Source organism: Boleophthalmus pectinirostris, unplaced genomic scaffold (genome assembly GCF_026225935.1).
Source record: "Boleophthalmus pectinirostris isolate CB_2022bp ecotype Guang Dong unplaced genomic scaffold, ASM2622593v1 HiC_scaffold_10, whole genome shotgun sequence".
Lineage (NCBI taxonomy): Eukaryota > Metazoa > Chordata > Actinopteri > Gobiiformes > Gobiidae > Boleophthalmus > Boleophthalmus pectinirostris.
This window is the reverse complement of record NW_026570971.1, coordinates 29987538-30006096: the sequence shown is the minus strand read 5'-3', so window position 1 is coordinate 30006096 and position 18559 is coordinate 29987538.

The window sequence follows — 18559 nt, the reverse complement described above, 5'->3', positions numbered from 1 at the left end:
GTGACGTCACACTCCTTTGTCCACGTCTTTCTACAGTCTGTGGTGCTACCTTTGTGTTCATGGTACAACTGGATCCGGTCAAGAGGTAACGGAGGGAAACAGGGGCAGATTTTTGACATTCAAATGTCTCTTATTCAGAAACTAGAGGAACTATTGAAATAAGTAAAGTATCAGAATGTAGGAAAGAGTTACACTCCAACAGGGTCAAGTTAAACCTGTGATATTCTTTCAAGTTGTTGACAAAAAATTTAAAAACTCATGTCGGTAACGGAGGGAATGAAATATGCAGCACTTTTTTGGGCAATAAATCCAAACAGTGATAACTCTTGGTTCTCACTTACATATCCTTAACAAACTGGTTTGAATATTTGCTTCATATAGTTTTCTACCATATGGTACAAGATTATTTTGAAAAACCTCTTACTTTTTGAGTCATGAGATTTTTTTATTAAGAAAGGTCATGGTAACGGTAGGGAAAATTGTTCAAGCAAGTAGAAGGTGCAGGATTTTGCATAATTTGTCAGCTTTTTTTTCTGAAATACTTTAATATTACTTCAAAATGAAAGGAAAATATGTCAGTCCTTCCAAGCAAATTTTTATCATTTTAAATCTTTTTTTTTTTTTTAAATCATGTACCTTCATCAACAGTTCAAAGATGGAATAACACAAGATATGATGAAATACATCCATTTATTTACATGATTTTCAGGTCTTTGAAATTTGAGAAATAATTTTTGTTCCATGTTTCATACATGGTCTGTTTAAAACATATGGAACTTTAGAACCAAAAATGGTACAGAAAAAAGGTCAACAGTTTCATAAACTAGAGTACATATGTATCTGTTCAATACATTTTTATATCAGATGCATTAACTTAAATTTTTGGCCTTGTTGTTTACTTCTGCTTGACTGGGCCGAGATATATAATATTAAACCTTTTCTTATTAAAATAAATGTTTAGTAATAAGTTTTGTAGTAATAAGTTTAGTAAATAGTTTTGCTTAAACATTTAAACATCCAGAACAAGCAGAATATAAAATAATAACACAACTTTAAATAAATAATGTCTCTCTAGTCTATCTGTAGGTGGTGGGCAGCTCTAATACAGAGTTGATATGACCTTGTGGGCCAAATATAATTATATCATGGACCTGAGTTTGACCTGTCGGCTTTAAACAAACAGCGCCGTGTTATGACGTCATCGGTCGTGGTCTGGTTCAGTTGTGCAGGTGTGAGTGCAGCTAAGGAACTCGACACAATTGTGCTTGAGCACGGAACGGTTTGATGTCATATTGTGGAAGATTGTAGCCAAAGGAACAACATTTTTACGGAAACAAGCAGGAGGAGGCCTTCTCTAGAGTCAGGTTTGTGGAAATGCAGGCACACGACGAGTAAGGGATGCAATTTTCAGTGCAACAAATAAACCAAAAAAAAAAAAAAACCTCATAGTGATGCAACAACCATGACTGTTATTAGGCCTGAGCTGTCGAGCTAGACTTTTAATAGTAATCTACATATTTAAAACATTTCTTCTTTTGTCTTATACAATTTACAAACTCTGAAACTAGAATCATGAAGTGGAAGAGGCCGCTGAGTCTTTTTAATCGTATGTAGAAAAGACCTTCATTTTTAAAACATTTATTCTTTTCTCTTTTCAGTACAATTTTCAAACTTTTAAACTTGATAATCGTTTGCTGATATTTTTGATACCTGCTAACTCCTGATCCTGATCCGGACCTCTCCACACGCAGGTGCAATCCGGCGGAGTTGTTGCAGCAGAGGCGGACGAGGAGCCGGTGAGGAGCCGCCGAGGAGCCGTGAGCTGAATGGCTAAAGCGGCTCTTTCACCCTGGGAACTGCTACATCAATAGAGCGCAGGGGGTATTAGCCCTGAGCGCGCAGGTTACCACGAATTAATGAACTTTCCGACCCGCTCCTTATCCTCCGCACTGACAGGATGAAGAGGAAAAGCTGCTCCGCTCCTGTGCGCCCTGCTCCCTCCATCCTCCTCCAGAGAGCGGGAACCACGGAGAGACGGAGGGAGGGATGGAGGGGAAGAGAGAGAGACAAGACTGAGAGGGAGAGAGGGAAGGAGAGGGGGAGATGGAGGAAGAAAGCGAGAGAGAGACAGAGGGAAAGAAAGAGGGATAGAGGGCAGAAGAGAGAGAGAGAGAGACAGAGAGGCAGTAAGAGAATGAGAGAGGGAAAGAAAGAGAGAGACAGTAATGGAGAGAGAGGAAGAGGGAGGAAAGGAAAGTGGGAGAGAGGACAGAAGAGAGAGACAGACAGAGAGGGAGCAAGAGGGGGAAAGAGAGAGGAAAAGAAAGAGAAAGAGGGTGGAGGAGAGAGAGAAATAGTGAGGGAGTAAGAGGGGGAGAGAGGGTGGAAGAGAGAGACAGATAGAAATGGACAGAGAGGAACAGGGAGAGAGAGAGAGGGAAGGAGAGAGGGATTGAGGGCGGAGGAGAGAGACAGACAGAGAGGGAGTAAGAGAATGAGAGAGGGAAAGAAAGAGAGAGACAGTAATGGAGAGAGAGGGCAGAAGAGAGAGAGATAGCGAGGGAGTAAGAGGAAGAGAGAGGGAGCAAGAGGGGAGAGAGAGAGGGAAGGAGAGGGGGAGATCGAGGAAGAGGGAGGGAGAGGGGGAAGAGAGAGAGCGAGAAAGAGGGCTAGACGGAGGGAGGGATAGAGAGGGAAAGAAAGAGATAGAGGGCAGAAGAGAGAGACAGACAGAGAGGGAGTAAGAGGAAGAGAGAGGGAAAGAAAAAAGAGAGAGAGAGGGTGGAAGAGAGAGAGAAATAGAAATGGAGAGAGAGGAAGAGGGAGAGAGAAGGAGAGAGAGGGAGGGAGAGTGATGGAGGGAAAGAAAGAGGGAGCGAGGGAGGAAGAGAGAGACAGACAGAGAGGGAGGGAGAGAGGGAAGGGGGGTGAAGGAAGAGGGACGAAGAGAGAGACAGAGAGGGAGTAAAAGGAAGAGAGAGAGAGAGAGAGAGCAAGAGGGGAAGAGAGAGACAGATAGAAATGGAGAGAGAGGAAGAGGGAGGGAGAGAGACGGGGGGAGAGAGAAAGAGAGAGAGAAGGAGATAGAGAAGGAGAGCGATGGAGGGAAAGAAAGAGGGAGAGAGAGAAAGAAGGAGGGAGAGAGAGAGGGGCAGAGAGAGCGATAGGGAGAGAGAGAGAGGGGGAGATGGAGGACGAGACAAGGGCAGAGAGAGAAAGAGGGAGGGAGAAGGGGGGAGATAGAAAGGGAAAGAAAGAGGGAGAGAGAGAGAGACGGAGAGGGGGAGAGGAAGAGGGAGAGAGAACGAGAGAGAGAAGGACAGAGAGGAAGAGAGGGAGGACGAGAGAGGAGAGAGAATGAGAAGGAGAGAGAGATGGAAGGAGAGAGAGGGAGAGAGAGAGAGCATACTTGGAATGAAAAAGAAAAAGGGTCTTATCTCTCAGACAGGTCGTACGAAGGGCCGGAGAACAAGAGGCAGGGCCAAAGCGTGAGAGCTGACACATGTGAAGTTAAATCTACAAGAGGAAGAGAGAAGGAGGGAGGGAGGGAGAGAGAGAGAGAGAGAGTAGAAGGAGAAAGAGGGACATAGGGGATTGGAGAGGATGAGATATTTCTATAGAAAGAGAAAACAAATGAAGGAGAGAGAGAAAATTGGAGAGCGTGAGAGAGAAAAGGAAAGAAGGACAGTGGGATAGGGAGAGAAGGTGATAGATAGAGAAAGAGAGAGAGAGGAGGAGAGATAGTGATGAGAGAGGGAGCGAGGGAGAGGTGAGAGGGGATGACCGCTCTGTGTAGAACACTTGCTCCGGTCAGATAAAACTGCTGCGGAATGAATCATCCTCTGGGCGCGCGGAGACCTGAGGAGAGGAGGAGGAGGAGGAGGGGGCGAAGAGGGGAAGACGAGGGCGCAGAGAGGAGGGGGGAGAGGAAGAGGAGGAGGAGGAGGGGGGGGGCAGAGGGGTGAGAAGAGGCCACACTGTCCACTGGAGCTGTGTGTGTGTGTGTGTGTGTGAGAAAAAAAGAGAAAAGGCATCATGTATGTTATATTTTATTGTTTAATTTAGCAAAATCAAAACAAAAATATATGATTCTTGAAGATATAAAATGTACTTAATCATGTTTTTTTTTAAAATTGGTTTCAATAATAAATATAATTCAATTCCATCTTCTTTTAAAATCTGAAATAATGTAAGTTTAATAGTCCAGTGAGGTTCCTGTAATTTATGTTCTTAGGTTCTTTTTTCAGACCAACAGTTTTGTTTTTATCCCTGACAGTTTGGAGTTTTCCTCAGAGTGATGTTACTGTCATGGGTGTAGGTTTGCATAGGGACGAGGTGGGGACGTGTCACAACTGATATTTGGGGAAAATGAAATAGTCCCTACCAATATTTGCCATTTTATTTTAATAAACAGAAATATAAATGTATTCTGATATTTTTCCAAACTCAATAGTATTAATTTAACATGTTTTAGTTCACATTTTGTTTATTAGATGTTCTGAGATGTATTCAGTGATATGACGACTGAGTTCCTCCTTCTGCTCTTTCATTGGCTGTAACAGAGTGATGTCATTAGCGGAATCAGGAGCCTAAACTGGGGAAGCGGCAGGACAGGGCCGCACCTGAAGATGTCGGCTTGAGCAGGCGTGAGTGAAGACGCTGCACCAAACTTTAAAAACTTTTCAAAAGGAACTTAATTGGCTTCATCTTCAATTAAACTTGACTTATAAAGAGTCGCCGCGGAAAAACAGCGACAATTACCACAAGTGCACCTCCCAAACAGAGCCCTACTCATGGACCTGCCCAGACTCTGTGTGTTTTTGAAAAGAATTCATAAAACATATACGCAACTTCTTATCCCATTTGACCCTTTCTTAAAAAGCTGTGCTGTTTGGTTTTTGCAGCGTGCATCTTACAAAAAGTAAAGTCAACTATCAGGTGGTTTCATGGGGAGGGGGTTAGCTGATAATGTCCTCACCAAAAATGAAATCAAACCTACGCCCTTGGTTGCTGTGATGTGTGTCTGGTCAGCTGATTTAAACAGGTTTTGGTGCTGTCTTCCTACAGGTGGAGGCTTGATGACAGCGCCACCTGCAGTCCCACCTCCTCAGGACAGTAGACCAGGTGTGTGAGAGTTAAAAAATAAATACTAACGTCCTATATGAAATACCCTGCATGTCCTGCAATAAAACATACATCGGGGACAAAGGGAGGACGTTGAGTGCACGAAAAAAAGAACAGGACAGAACGCGAGAAGGAAACAGCGAAGGGGAAACACGAGCAACAAAACACAAAGAAGAACAGGAACAAGTCAAATCAGCCGTTTGTGACCAATGTGAAAAAGAGAAGCACATTCAGGACTGGGACAGAGCAAACATCACCGGGACAGAGGAAAACAAACACCGTCGCTGGATTAAAGAAGCGATCGCAATACAGAAACATGCCCACAGGACTATAAACCAGGACGAGGGGGCTTTTTCACTCTCACACACCTGGGATACTGTCCTGAGGAAGTGGGACTGCAGGTAGAACTGTCATCCTGAAACAAACTCTTGGTCTGGACAAAAGAACCTAATAACATTATTCAAGTTCATGTTAAGGCTTTTTACAGCATTTATTTGTATGTAACGTGTGCAGATGTAGAAACTCAAATATTCTAGATCAGTGGTGGGTAAACTTTTTGACTCGTGGGCCACAAAGGGTTCTAAAATTTGACAGGGGGGTCGGACCAGGAGCAGATGGATGGAGTTTTTTTTTTGGTAATCCACCTCATAAGAGAAACAAATAGCATGGGATATATATAAAAATAAATCCATCCATTTTCGTCCGCTTATCCGGGGCCGAAAATGGATGAATTTATTTTTATATATATCCCATGCTATTTTTTTTCTCTTATGAGGTGGATTACCAAAAAAAAAAATAAATAAAAATAAAATACATAAATAATAATAATAATAATAATAATAATAATATTATATTATTATTATTATTATTATTATTATTATTATTTTATTATTATTTTTTTTATATTGCACTTTACATAAAATAATCTCAAAGTGCTTCAAGTAAAAACAGTGAAGAAAAAGTACAACAGCATAAAATATATATCATGTTATTGAATATCCCATAATTGAAAATCATTACAAAACAGTTCAGCTAAATATCTGTCTTTCAAGTCCCATGGTATTTACGATTTATTGAAATGAGTTTTTGAATTTTTTATTTTTTTTTTTGCATTTTAATATCAGGTCTTTTAACACATGTGCAGTCCAGTTAACAAATTATTAAAATGTATGTATGTATGTCCTACTGTGAATGTTCAAATGTACGCTGATGACACTGTGTTGGATGTATCTTCAAAAACACCTGCTCAGGCTGGTGCACACCTGAGTCAGGCCTCAAAATGGCTTAGAGTGTCACACTTGACTTTAAATGTGAAAAAAAAAAACAAACAGTTTCTCTTTGTTTTTCAGTGCGTACACAAACAAAAAACTGTGACTTTGAAGTGACTATGCACAATGAGAAAATTCAAGCAGTCAGTGAAGTTAAACACCTTGGCCTCATTCTAGACGAAAATTTCAAATGTATCGGCCACACAAAATACTCAGTTGCTTTCGTTTCATACATAAAGATCTAACGCTCCACACCTCTAAACTATTCATGAACACAATGATCTTCTCTCATCGATCTTATTGTATCACTTCATGGTCCCAGGCTCCTCAACCACATTGAAACCACTCTGTTCATTTTACAAACTGACCCTTAATGTGCTTGACAAAAAGCCCAAACACTGGCACTACTGTGAAATTTTAAAGAAACATCAACTTTTTATCTTTGAAAATTTGATCAATTTTAATAATCGTAAAATCTTTTTGAAGTGTCTTAACTGCGATACAGCACTGTATTCACAATTTGCCAGGACCATAAAATGTACACAGCGAACACAAGAGGCGCTACTAGTGGTAATTGTGTTGTTCCTATGTTCAGGACGACTCTTGGTCAGTCTCTTTCTCTTTTAAAGGGACCAGACTGTGGAACGGTTTACCAGCTCATTTAAAATTGGAAACCAACAACAAATTTACAAGGAAATTTAAATTATTGTATGTTTCCAATCAAAAATGCTTCCACTGAAAATGTACTGTATATATTTTATCTGTATGTAACTTAAGGGCCCAGTCAAGCAGAAGTAAACAGCAAGACCAAAAATTCAAATTAATGCATCTGATATAAAAAAATGTATTGAACAGATACATATGTACTCTAGTTTATGAAACTGTTGACCTTTTTTCTGTACCATTTTTGGTTCTAAAGTTCCATATGTTTTAAACAGACCATGTATGAAATATGGAACAAAAATTATTTCCCAAATTTCAAAGACCTGCAAATCATGTCAATAAATGGATGTATTTCATCATATCTTGTGTTATTCCATCTTTGAACTGTTGATGAAGGTACATGATTTTTCAAAAAAAAAAAATTATTTAAAATGATAAAAAATTTGCTTGGAAGGACTGACATATTTTATAGAAATAGTTTCCTTTCATTTTGAAGTAATATTAAAGTATTTGGAAGAAAAAAAAGCGACAAATTATGCAAAATCATGCACCTTCTACTTGCTTGAACAATTTTCCCTCCGTTACCATGACCTTTCTTAATAAAAAATCTCATGACTCAAAAAGTAAGAGGTTTTTCAACCTAATCTTGTACCATATGGTAGAAAACTATATGAAGCAAATATTCAAACCAGTTTGTTAAGGATATGTAAGAACCGGTAGTTATAGCTGTTTGTATTTATTGCCCAAAAAGTGCTGCATATTTCATTCCCTCCGTTACCGACATGAGTTTTTTTAAATTTTTTGTCAACAACTTGAAAGAATATCACAGGTTTAACTTGACCCTGTTGGAGTGTTAACTCTTTCCTACATTCTGATACTTTACTTATTTCAATAGTCCCTCTAGTTTCTGAATAAGAGACATTTGAATGTCAAAAATCTGCCCCTGTTTCCCTCCGTTACCACTTGACCGGACCCTTATGTGTCTTGTATTCTCTGTTTTTATGCATGTAGTTTATATTTTTATATGGACAGGTGTTGAAAACTTGCACTTGTGCTAAAACACTCAAAGCAATGCACCTGGCTTTTCTAATGCGATTGTGATGTCCTTAATAAACATATAAATACAAATTAAATCAGCACTTAAATCTGGATGCATGGAGCTGTGTCAGGGAGGGCATCTGGTCTAAAATCCACCCCATTCAAACATGCAAATTTCAACAAACAAACCCACAAAGCATTTCTACTAAAGCGGACAACTTCCTGAATACTTGAATAAACACGACTAAAAAAATATATCGCCATATTTGCGCGTTTCATGGGGGATAAAACAAAACACATCTAATCTGCACTATTTTTAATGAAGCTTCGTAAAAGAAACGCGTTGAGTGGCAGAGTTAAAAAACAGCTTGCGTGCTCCTTCACCCTCTGCTCACATTTCAGGACTTTTGAATGAATAAATTAGAGACGCAGACACCAAATCCTCTCCTTTGTGATTAAAAATAGTATAACAGATTCTTAGCGCTTTTTATTTTTTTCCAGAAGCCGTTTCGAAAGAGGTGCTTGGCTTGTCCGTGTACTCGACGGCGCGTTTCTGGGGGGACACTATCGCTATTCCGTCTGTCTGCGGTTGCACAAAGATTAGCTGTGATTAAAAAAAAAAAAAAAAGAACTGAAAGGGTTCGCTCACAAAAAGACTAATCATATTTTCATTTTCAGAGAGGAGAATTTCTTCATAATAATGGGTATTTGTAAGTGGCTGGGTCGCCTGTAATTATAGTCAATGGGGACCTCACTGTTTCTATTGTAATCTAAGGCATATCTGGTACTTGACAAGATGACTGTTTTAATAAGTGCTAATATTTCAATTTTCAAAACGTGATTAGCCCGTTAATATCACTTTCTATACAATACGAGGGGAAAAAAAGGTCTCAAATGAAGTTGTAGACGAGCTCGGTTTAATATTTGAGCGATTATGACGACGCGCGGCCGGGGTTTTTTGCTGACTGCGCTGTCGCAATTACGGAAGAATGTGATGAGACGGACGTGAGTTTGTTTGGTTTAATTGAACAGGAAGTGGGCGGGGCCACAGGGGAGGGCGTAAACACAGGGAATGTTTCTGCGCAATTGGACCTAATGCACAGATAATTAAAAGACGCTCAAAGCAGAGAATGTTATAATTTTCAATATTGTTATAGATCCTGTATTGCTCTAAGTTTTTTGTTTTGTTATTTAGTAACAAGTACACTGTAAAATCTAATAAGTAGACTTGAAAAAATCTAGGAAACGATTGCCTTGAAACATCTGACTAAAGTGGACCGTGAATCTAAAGTAATTCCTCAGTGTAGTGTTCGGTAAATTCCTCTTTCATCTAGCAAGTTAAGTGACCTACCATCATTTTTTGGACTATAAATTGCTCCGGAGTATAAAAAAAAAAAAAAAAAACAACTATATAAGTCACACTTTTTGGGGGAAAATCAGGGACCAGGAACCAAAATTTTATCTTGAAATGCAAGTTATAGTAACAACAATAGAATAAAGAACAACAGATTGAACAGGCGTTAATATGTTAACTTAACATATTAACAATTATTCAGATAACTAGAGCATACTTTTTTTTTTTAAACTAAACTCTCGATCTCACTCCAAATCACTAAATCAATTGAATCCATGGAATTCTTCATCCTCAGTGTCACTTCTGAGCAACAACTCCACTCCAGTGACTTCAAGGAAAGTTTCATGGTGCATCCTCCCAGTTGTCGTGAAGCTGTGTTCTCCATTCCCGCTTTCTGCCAGTCCCTCACAAGTTTCTCACTCACTCCAAACTTTCTTTCTGCTGCTCGATTACTGTTTTCTGCTACATATTTCACTACTTGCAGCAGGACAGAGGCTTTTTCTGCAGGAGACATGCGCAGAAAACTGATATACAAGCCTTGAGCCTCTCGCGACTGTTTACATCCCAAAAGCTCAAAAAGCTCCGTTCCAATTTGTGATAAAAACGGGAGGTTGAACGGCAATATGGCATCTTAAAAATAAGTGATTAAAGACTGCTCAAACATGAAAGAATCACTTCAGTGGATTTTGCAGAATAGGTCTGCTTTAAATGGCAACTTGCATATATATGCCCAACACTAATCAAAAAATACTGATCATTTATTTTTTAAGTTTTATAACAACTGGTTAAATCAGGGTCTATGGCTACTGTGAAGAGATTCAGGATTAGATTCATACTAAAGTGTGGATTGGGCCAAATTTTTCTGTCTGAGACTGTCTGACAGGGCAGTGATCGAATCTGTCCAAACCAGATACAATTAAAATCACACTATTTTTATAGGCCTGACACACAGAGTATTGTTTGTGTGGCCTCTAACAGACACAGAGACGCAAAGTACAAACCTCTCGTGAAGTTGTAAATTTTACGTTTACTGTCTCTTCTATATTATCCATAGAAATTGTCCTCCACAAATAATAACATCCAGTCTACAAAACTGCGCTAGTAATCCAGTTTGAGGTGTTCTTGGAAAGTAAAAAGGTGGGAGTAGTTCCTCACATGTGTCTGTTTACATCCAAACTGCGCACGGATCGAGGTGAAGCTGCAGATTAACAATAGTAACTCTACTTCTTGTGTATTTTATCGCCAGTACTTTATGCTTTAAAAATCATGTATCTGAAGTATTGCACCATATTTCACAAATAATAACACAATTTTGACTTGTATCTAAACTAGAAGTGCAGTGCTCTGATCTTTGAACACTTTAGAGTCTCAGAGCGAGTGGTTTTACTGTAGACAGGAAACAGACGCGCACTGATGTATTCGAGTCTGACCTGAGCCTGAACATAAAGTTTCTGTCCATCATCAGATCATCTTTGCACTGTTTTCCTCACGACCTCTTACTTATTTTCTATTTTATTTTGCATTTACATACAATTATGCTTTATTGACACCAGTCCTTTATATTGTGATGTGTGAGCTGATGTGTCCAAGTAATTTCCCTTGTGGATCAATAAAGTGAGTCTAAGTCTAAATCTGTAACATACTTTAAAGCCTTTCTATTTTGAATGAGCACAAACTGATGTATGTATGTGCTAACAGTACCGCAGAGTGAATCAAATGACCTGATTCTCATTCACGGCAACAACCCCGGTATCTTTCAGTATGGACCGCTGTTTTATTTCCACTCCTATATGTCTCTCCTCTCACCTTTTGTTATGCAGCCAGTGTCTATGATGCAGAATTATTCAAATCCTCATGTCTCTGTACCTGCTCTGGCCTTTACTCTGCACCCATGGGAGACAGGGAGGGGGGAGGGGAGAGGAGCAGAGGAGGCCTTCATGTCACCCCCCTCTGAGGTGGCTCCCATCTGCATATGAAACAGCCCAGCCCCTGGCCCTCCCAACCAAACAGGTGCCTTTACATGCCACAGAGACGCCGGCAACACTATAGGAGAGAGAGAGAGTGGTCCTGCCGCACTGTGGAGCGGAATGTCACACACTAATATACCATTATACCATTAAATATACCATTATAGCATTAAAAAAGATCCAAGAATCAAGAGCAACACTTTATATTTTGTCCTTTAAAAGTGGGCGTTTTGTTCAATATATAATTAGCCATTTTTGTTTCTTCTTCTGGTCATCTAAAAGGTGTGTTAGACTTGCTTTTTTACTTTTCTTTTTTAATTGTAGCTCTTGATGTAATTATTTATTCATTTACTTTTTGCCAGATCAGTCAGTCCCTTCTACATTCTGTCTGCAGTAGAACGACACAGTGTGAGAAACCTCCGTCCAAACCTGAGACGATCCAGCCAGAGCCTCTAATTTGTAGAGCGTCTCTCAAATTCAGAAGACATATCCGCTTGAAAATTCTAGAAAGAAAGAAGAAAGGTACTTTTTGGTTGATAAAGCGTTTATTCACTGATCTGAAGGTTGGCAGTTTGAATCCTGCTCTTGACATAAAACATCATTGGCTGAGCGGTCAGATCCACTGAGACACAGGTTGGCAGTGCAATTCCAGCTCACACAGATGAATGCTGTTGTTGTGTTGTTGGGCAAGACACTAATGTCTGTGTAAACTGGTGAATGGGTGAGTGGTTCCTTGTTGTAAAGAGCTGTGAGTGTCTAACATAAAACTGTGAGCATTTACCATTTTATCCCCATAGGGAAATTTGTCCTCTGCATTTGACCCATCCTTCAATGCCTCTGTGGCATCTCCTCAGGAGTGGGCACAGCAGTACCACGCCCAGGGACCCATCTCCAAGTCTAGTGCCACACAGCCACTCAGCCACTCAGCCACCGTGCCTGCCAAAATTCTTGTAACACCCAGCACAAAATATATAACTTCTTTTACTGATATCACTGAGTGCGTAAACATGCACATCAGTATCCCAGTTATGATCCGGTTTTTTGAGTATCCCGGTTTCTTCATGGTGCATGTATACACAGTACCCCGTTTTCAGTATCCCGGTTATGGCAGTGTCCTGGTTATTAGATATCGGGATACTGTAGCTGGTTTATTCCGATAGTAACCAGGACACTGTGGCATGTAAACACAGTATCCTGGTTACTGCAATGTAAAGTTGAGTGTGCATGCGTCCAAAAGACACTTTCCAGTCTTTTCACCACAACAGTAGCGACATAAATAAAGTGACCAACATAAATAAAGTGACCATACATGAGTGAAATGACTGTAGAATAAAGAGCTGCGCTAAACCTGCACACGTACAATCTGCACTCGTACGACTCGTGTGATCACTGAAAAGCTAAAACATGAACTATCTCCTATACGATATACACACAGAACAATCTCACCATAATTAGCGCCTCTTTTGTCACAAAAAGAACACACATAATCTACAGAGTCGTGTCCTTTAGTCCAAAAGAAGCTGAACCGCATCAGCGGCACAAGGAGTGAACTGTTTTTATCACTGCTAACAGTTTATGCTAATTACCGTGCGGTCTTAAGTTGTGTTTCTGTAAAGCGTAAACAAATGTGATCAGAGCTGAATTATATGATCAAACGGGCTGATGTGACTCTATAGCAGTTATGGTTTATATGTTGTACAGTTGGATTGTGGGAGATCTCACAGCTCCTCACCGCTGGTTAAACCTCCCGAGCTTCTTATGCTTAAGAAGCTCACGGTTTGTATTTTTCCTGGTTTATTAAATTGATTTAAGTATATTTTTGCATTTAAGTAATTTAAACTTAATTTTCAGTAAAAATCTGCGCTGTTTCTTACTCCTTTTATGCACCTCTCTGATTGGTTAATGCACCTGTCAATCATGCCCTGTGAAATCCGGGAGACAGGACGCAGCTCCAGATCCACTCGTCTTTTTAAAGTTTTGTCAGGGCGTGTGCTTCTGGCTGCTCAGGTAAGAGGAATAAACACAATAGAAAGTCAAAGTTGAGTTGGGGCAGAGTGATGGAAGTGAGGCTGCCCCATAGGCCTCTCTTTCACGCACATTCAAGACAAAGTAGGTTAAGTGTCTTGCCTAATGACACAACCCTAGAGCCACTGCCGCACCACCGTGGCACCGGATTTTCCCAGCGGCCTCCCATCCGAGTCCCTAACCAGACCCAGCCCTGCTCAGCTCCAGATCAGACAAGCTTGGGCATTGACAAGTAAGATTAAGGTGCAGAATGAGACAAATACAGTGAGCAAATAACATCCCGTCAACAAATGCATAAAAGTCAGTCATCGCCCCCTAGGCAAATATTTGGCTCTCCCAGTGCCACCAGATCCAAACCCAGACTATATCAGACCTAAATTAGAGATCCGAGCTAAAATGGTCCAAGATTAGAATGTAGCAGATATAAAATTAGAGGAAACCTTGGATTAGGTAGTTCTAAGTAATAATCAACTAAGGGCCTTGTGTACCACCAGAAGCAGCCTGTTACCACCAGCAGTATTTGTACTACAGTGTGAGAAAGAGCGTCAAACTCACACTACTGGGCAAAGGTCTGGACACACCCTCTCGTCCAGTGATTTTTTATTTTTTTTTACTAAGAAAACATCAAGTATATGCAGTGTTGGGAGGGTTACTTTTAAAATGTATTCCCCTACAGATTACAGATTACATACCCCAAAATGTAGTTTGTAACGTAGTGCATTAAATTACTTAAAGTGAGTAACGTAATCTGAATACTTTAGATTACTTGATCTGCTGGAGAGAAGCAAAGATAAGGAAATCTTCACATAAGATGTTTAAAAGAAAATAAAAAAGACCAGACTTTACTGAACCAGATTAAAAATATTATTGATAGGAGAGAAGGAGACACGTCCACGCAGCATGATTTAGTCCTGTTAAATCCTAGTTTAGTCCTGGTTTAGTCCTAGTTTAGACCTGGTTTAGACCTGGTTTAGAGCTGGTTTTAGTCCTGGTTTAGTCCTGGTTTAAACCTAGTTTAGACCTGGTTTAGATCTGGTTTAGACCTGGTTTAGACCTGGTTTAGATCTGGTTTAGAGCTGGTTTAGATCTGGTTTAGACCTGGTTTAGATCTGGTTTAGAGCTGGTTTAGATCTGGTTTAGACCTGGTTTAGATCTGGTTTAGACCTGGTTTAGTTTCCGGCAATGAGTGGAATTACTGAAAAAAAAAAAAAAAAGGGATAGAGCCCAAAATGTGAAAACAGGAAAATACCTCTGTGTAATCCATTTATTTCAACAAAGTAACTAATAATAAGTAATCTAATTACCACTCACTTAAACAGTAACTGTTACTGAATACAGTTACTGATCATTTGTACTCTGATTACGTAACTCTGGTACATGTAATCTGTTACTCCCCAACACTGAGTATATGAACCAAGATACAGTATATGGATTATGTAGCAAATAAAACAGGTAAATAAGTCTACTAAATATGTTTCAGCCAAGTAAAGGGTGGCTACTTTGAGGATGTGAATACAAAGTATACACAAATATATAGCAGTTATTTACCTTTTTCATTTGCTACATAAGTCCAAATATCTTACTTCATATATATCTGATGTATCTAAGTTGTAGTAAAAAATAACAAACAAACATGAGAGAATGAGCGGGTGTGTCCAAACTGTACTTACCGTGAAATACCAAATAATAGCCCGGGCGTTTATTTGTTTCAATCACTTAACCGACCAGGCATTTATTTGAGACCAGGCTGCAATTTGGGGCAGGCAATTAATTCCTTCCTCGAATTCTTTTAACCAGTATGACTATAATTTACAGTTTATACGACGGCCTGGTGGCTACTTTGCCTTCCTTGTCGGCACGATTCCTGGCTCCTCGTCAATTGCTTTTCCTTGACCCTTTGCCACAACTTTCCTCTTACGCCGCAGCAGCTACGATGGCATTGCTGCTTCCTCCAACTCACCAAACTGAAGTAGTATTACCAAAATTTCTTTTTTACGTCACTTCGAAATAAGGATGTCACAGCGATGTCATTTGTTCCTTCACTTTTTGAGTGAAAGTGATTGGACGCAGCGCAGAGGATATAGCCTATCCATTCCAAGTCAAGGTGTCGTTGCGATGCATACTAGTCATGAGATCTTGGTTAAATAAAGGAAAAAAAAAAAAAAAAAAAAAACAGATACAAAAGAGACAATACAGACTTGGCATTTATTTGGAACCGGCGTTTATTTGGAACTGGAATTTATTTGGAACCAGCGTTTATTTGGAACTGGAATTTATTTGGAACCGGCGTTTATTTGGAACCGGCGTTTATTTGGAACCGGCGTTTATTTATCAGGATATACACCTACATGTTTAAAGGGGACCCGGCGATTAAATTAACCAGGCTATTATTTGGTATTTTATGGTATGGTTAATGTCCAGCTATATACTTTTTTCATATCTTTTTTTGTCTTTGGGAAAATTCTATAACCTGTTTTTATGATACATTTCTATACATCAAAATGAGAAAATATGTTGAAAAAGGTTTGGCCCGAACCATAGACCATATATAAATGTGACTGCTGCTGTGAGTTTGTTATTTTGGTCTTAAAATGTTCGTATTAACCCACCGTACATGATCATAGTGTTTTTATTTTGATATTTAATCCGTAAAAAAAATCCTATTACTTATATGGAACTCGGCACCAAAATCGCCCCATAAGTTCCAGCCACGGTGAGCTTCATTTGACTGGGTCACGCTGCTTTTTCAGTTTTCGATTTTGTGTTTAAATGAATAATGGAAAAAACAGATAACAGCCGTTTTCCCGTTTACGTGACTTAAAGTGCGAGGCCGGACTGAACCAGGACTGAACCAGAACTAAATCATTTTCAGTCCTGGTCTGGTCCAGGTCTCAGTCCTGGTCTGGTCCCGGTCTCAGTGCCAGTCTCAGTGCCGGTCTGAGTCCAGGTCTCAGTCCGGGTCTCAGTCTGGGTCCTGTTCCCGGTCTTAGTCCTGGTCTTGGTCCTGTTCCTGGTCTCAGTCCTGGTCCTGGTCCTGTTTCCAGTTTCAGTCCTGGTCCTGGTCCTAGTCCTGTTTCCGGTCTAAGTCCTGGTCTTGTTCCTGGTCTCAGTCCTGGTCCTGGTCCTGTTTCCAGTTTCAGTGCTGGTCGTGGTCCTAGTCCTGTTTCCAGTCTAAGTCCTGGTCCTGTTCCTGGTTTCAGTCTTGGTCCTGTTCCTGGTCTCAGTCCAAGTCCTGTTTCCAGTTTCAGTCCTGGTCCTGGTCCTAGTCCTGTTTCCAGTCTAAGTCCTGGTCCTGTTCCTGGTTTCAGTCTTGGTCCTGTCCCTGGTCTCAGTCCAAGTCCTGTTTCCAGTTTCAGTCCTGGTCCTGGTCCTAGTCCTGTTTCCGGTCTAAGTCCTAGTCCTGTTCCCAGTCTCTGTCCCGGTCCTGGTCCCGGTCTCTGGTCCTGGTCCTGGTCCCGGACCTGGCTTAGTCCTTCTTCAGTCCTGGTTTAGTCACAGTTTAAGTCACGTAAAGGATCGTTATCAGTTTTTTCCATTTTTCATTTAAACACAAAATCGAAAACTGAAAAAAAAAATTAAAATAAAAAAATTCTGAGACAAATAACAAATAAAATAGCAGTTTTTTTTTCCTTTTTCTTATTAGTTTTATATTGAAAAACGAATGAACTTCTTTTTACAGTCTACAGCCCACAAATCACTGCAGGCCTAGTTTCTACTCTCTTTCTCTTGTACGATATTTGACTTCTCTATTTTTGGGGGGTCTCTTCTCCTCTTCCTCTACCCCCCTGACCCCCCATCCATCGCTCCCCTCTCCTCTCATCCTTATCTCCTCTCCATCCCCTTCCTCCTCTCTGTATCTTCTGCCCATAAGTGGAAACATCAGAGGTCAATTAGCGTCATGGCTGATGCAGTTGTTATGTTAAACTGGCTACTGTCAGATTCACTGTATTATTCATAGGCGCAGAGTGGGAATCTCACTCAGATTGTAAGATCATATTTCAGGTAGCGCACAGGAACCAGGGTGGCCAGAGCTACAGAGGAGCACAGGAGGAAGGATGTGGGGAGCCTGAGGGGAGGGAGAGAGGGGAGACCACTGGACTAAGATTTCCACTCAGTTTCCTTGTTTTATTGTAAAGGGGCATTGTGTAACTTTTCTGGTGCGGGTCAGTGCATGTTTGATGGACTTTAGACTTAGAAAAAACTGACTGATCCACAAAGGGAAATTATTTGGACACAGTTGTAAAGATGAGTTGTTGCACAGTTGTAGGGAGTATTATCTGTTACATAAAGGAGAGTTGTTGTATAGTTGTAGGGAGTATTATCTGTTACACACATTTGAGTTGTTGTACAGTTGTAGGGCGTGTTATATGTTAAATAAGCGTGAGTTGTTCAGCTGTAGGGAGTATTATATGTTACAAAAAGGTGAGTTGTTGTATAGTTGTAGGGAGTATTATCTGTTTCATAAAGGTGAGCTGTTGTACAGTTGTAGGGAGTATTATCTGTTACGTAAAGGTGAGTTGTTCAATTGTAGGGAGTATTACCTGTTACGTAAAGGTGAGTTGTTCAGTTGTAGGGAGTATTATCTGTTACGTAAAGGTGAGTTGTTCAATTGTAGGGAGTATTACCTGTTACGTAAAGGTGAGTTGTTCAATTGTAGGGAGTATTACCTGTTACGTAAAGGTGAGTTGTTCAATTGTAGGGAGTATTACTGTTACGTAAAGGTGAGTTGTTCAATTGTAGGGAGTATTACCTGTTACGTAAAGGTGAGTTGTTCAGTTGTAGGGAGTATTATGTGTTACATATATGTGAGTTGGTATACAGTTGCAAGGAGTATTATCTGTTACATAAAAGTGAGTTGTACAGTTGCAAGGAGCATTATCTGTTACATAAAAGTGAGTTGTACAGTTGTAGGGAGCATTATCTGTTACATAAAAGTGAGTTGTACAGTTGTAGGGAGCATTATCTGTTACATAAAAGTGAGTTGTACAGTTGTAGGGAGCATTATCTGTTACATAAAAGTGAGTTGTACAGTTGTAGGGAGTATTATCTGTTACATAAAAGTGAGTTGTACAGTTGTAGGGAGTATTATCTGTTACATAAAAGTAAGTTGTACAGTTGTA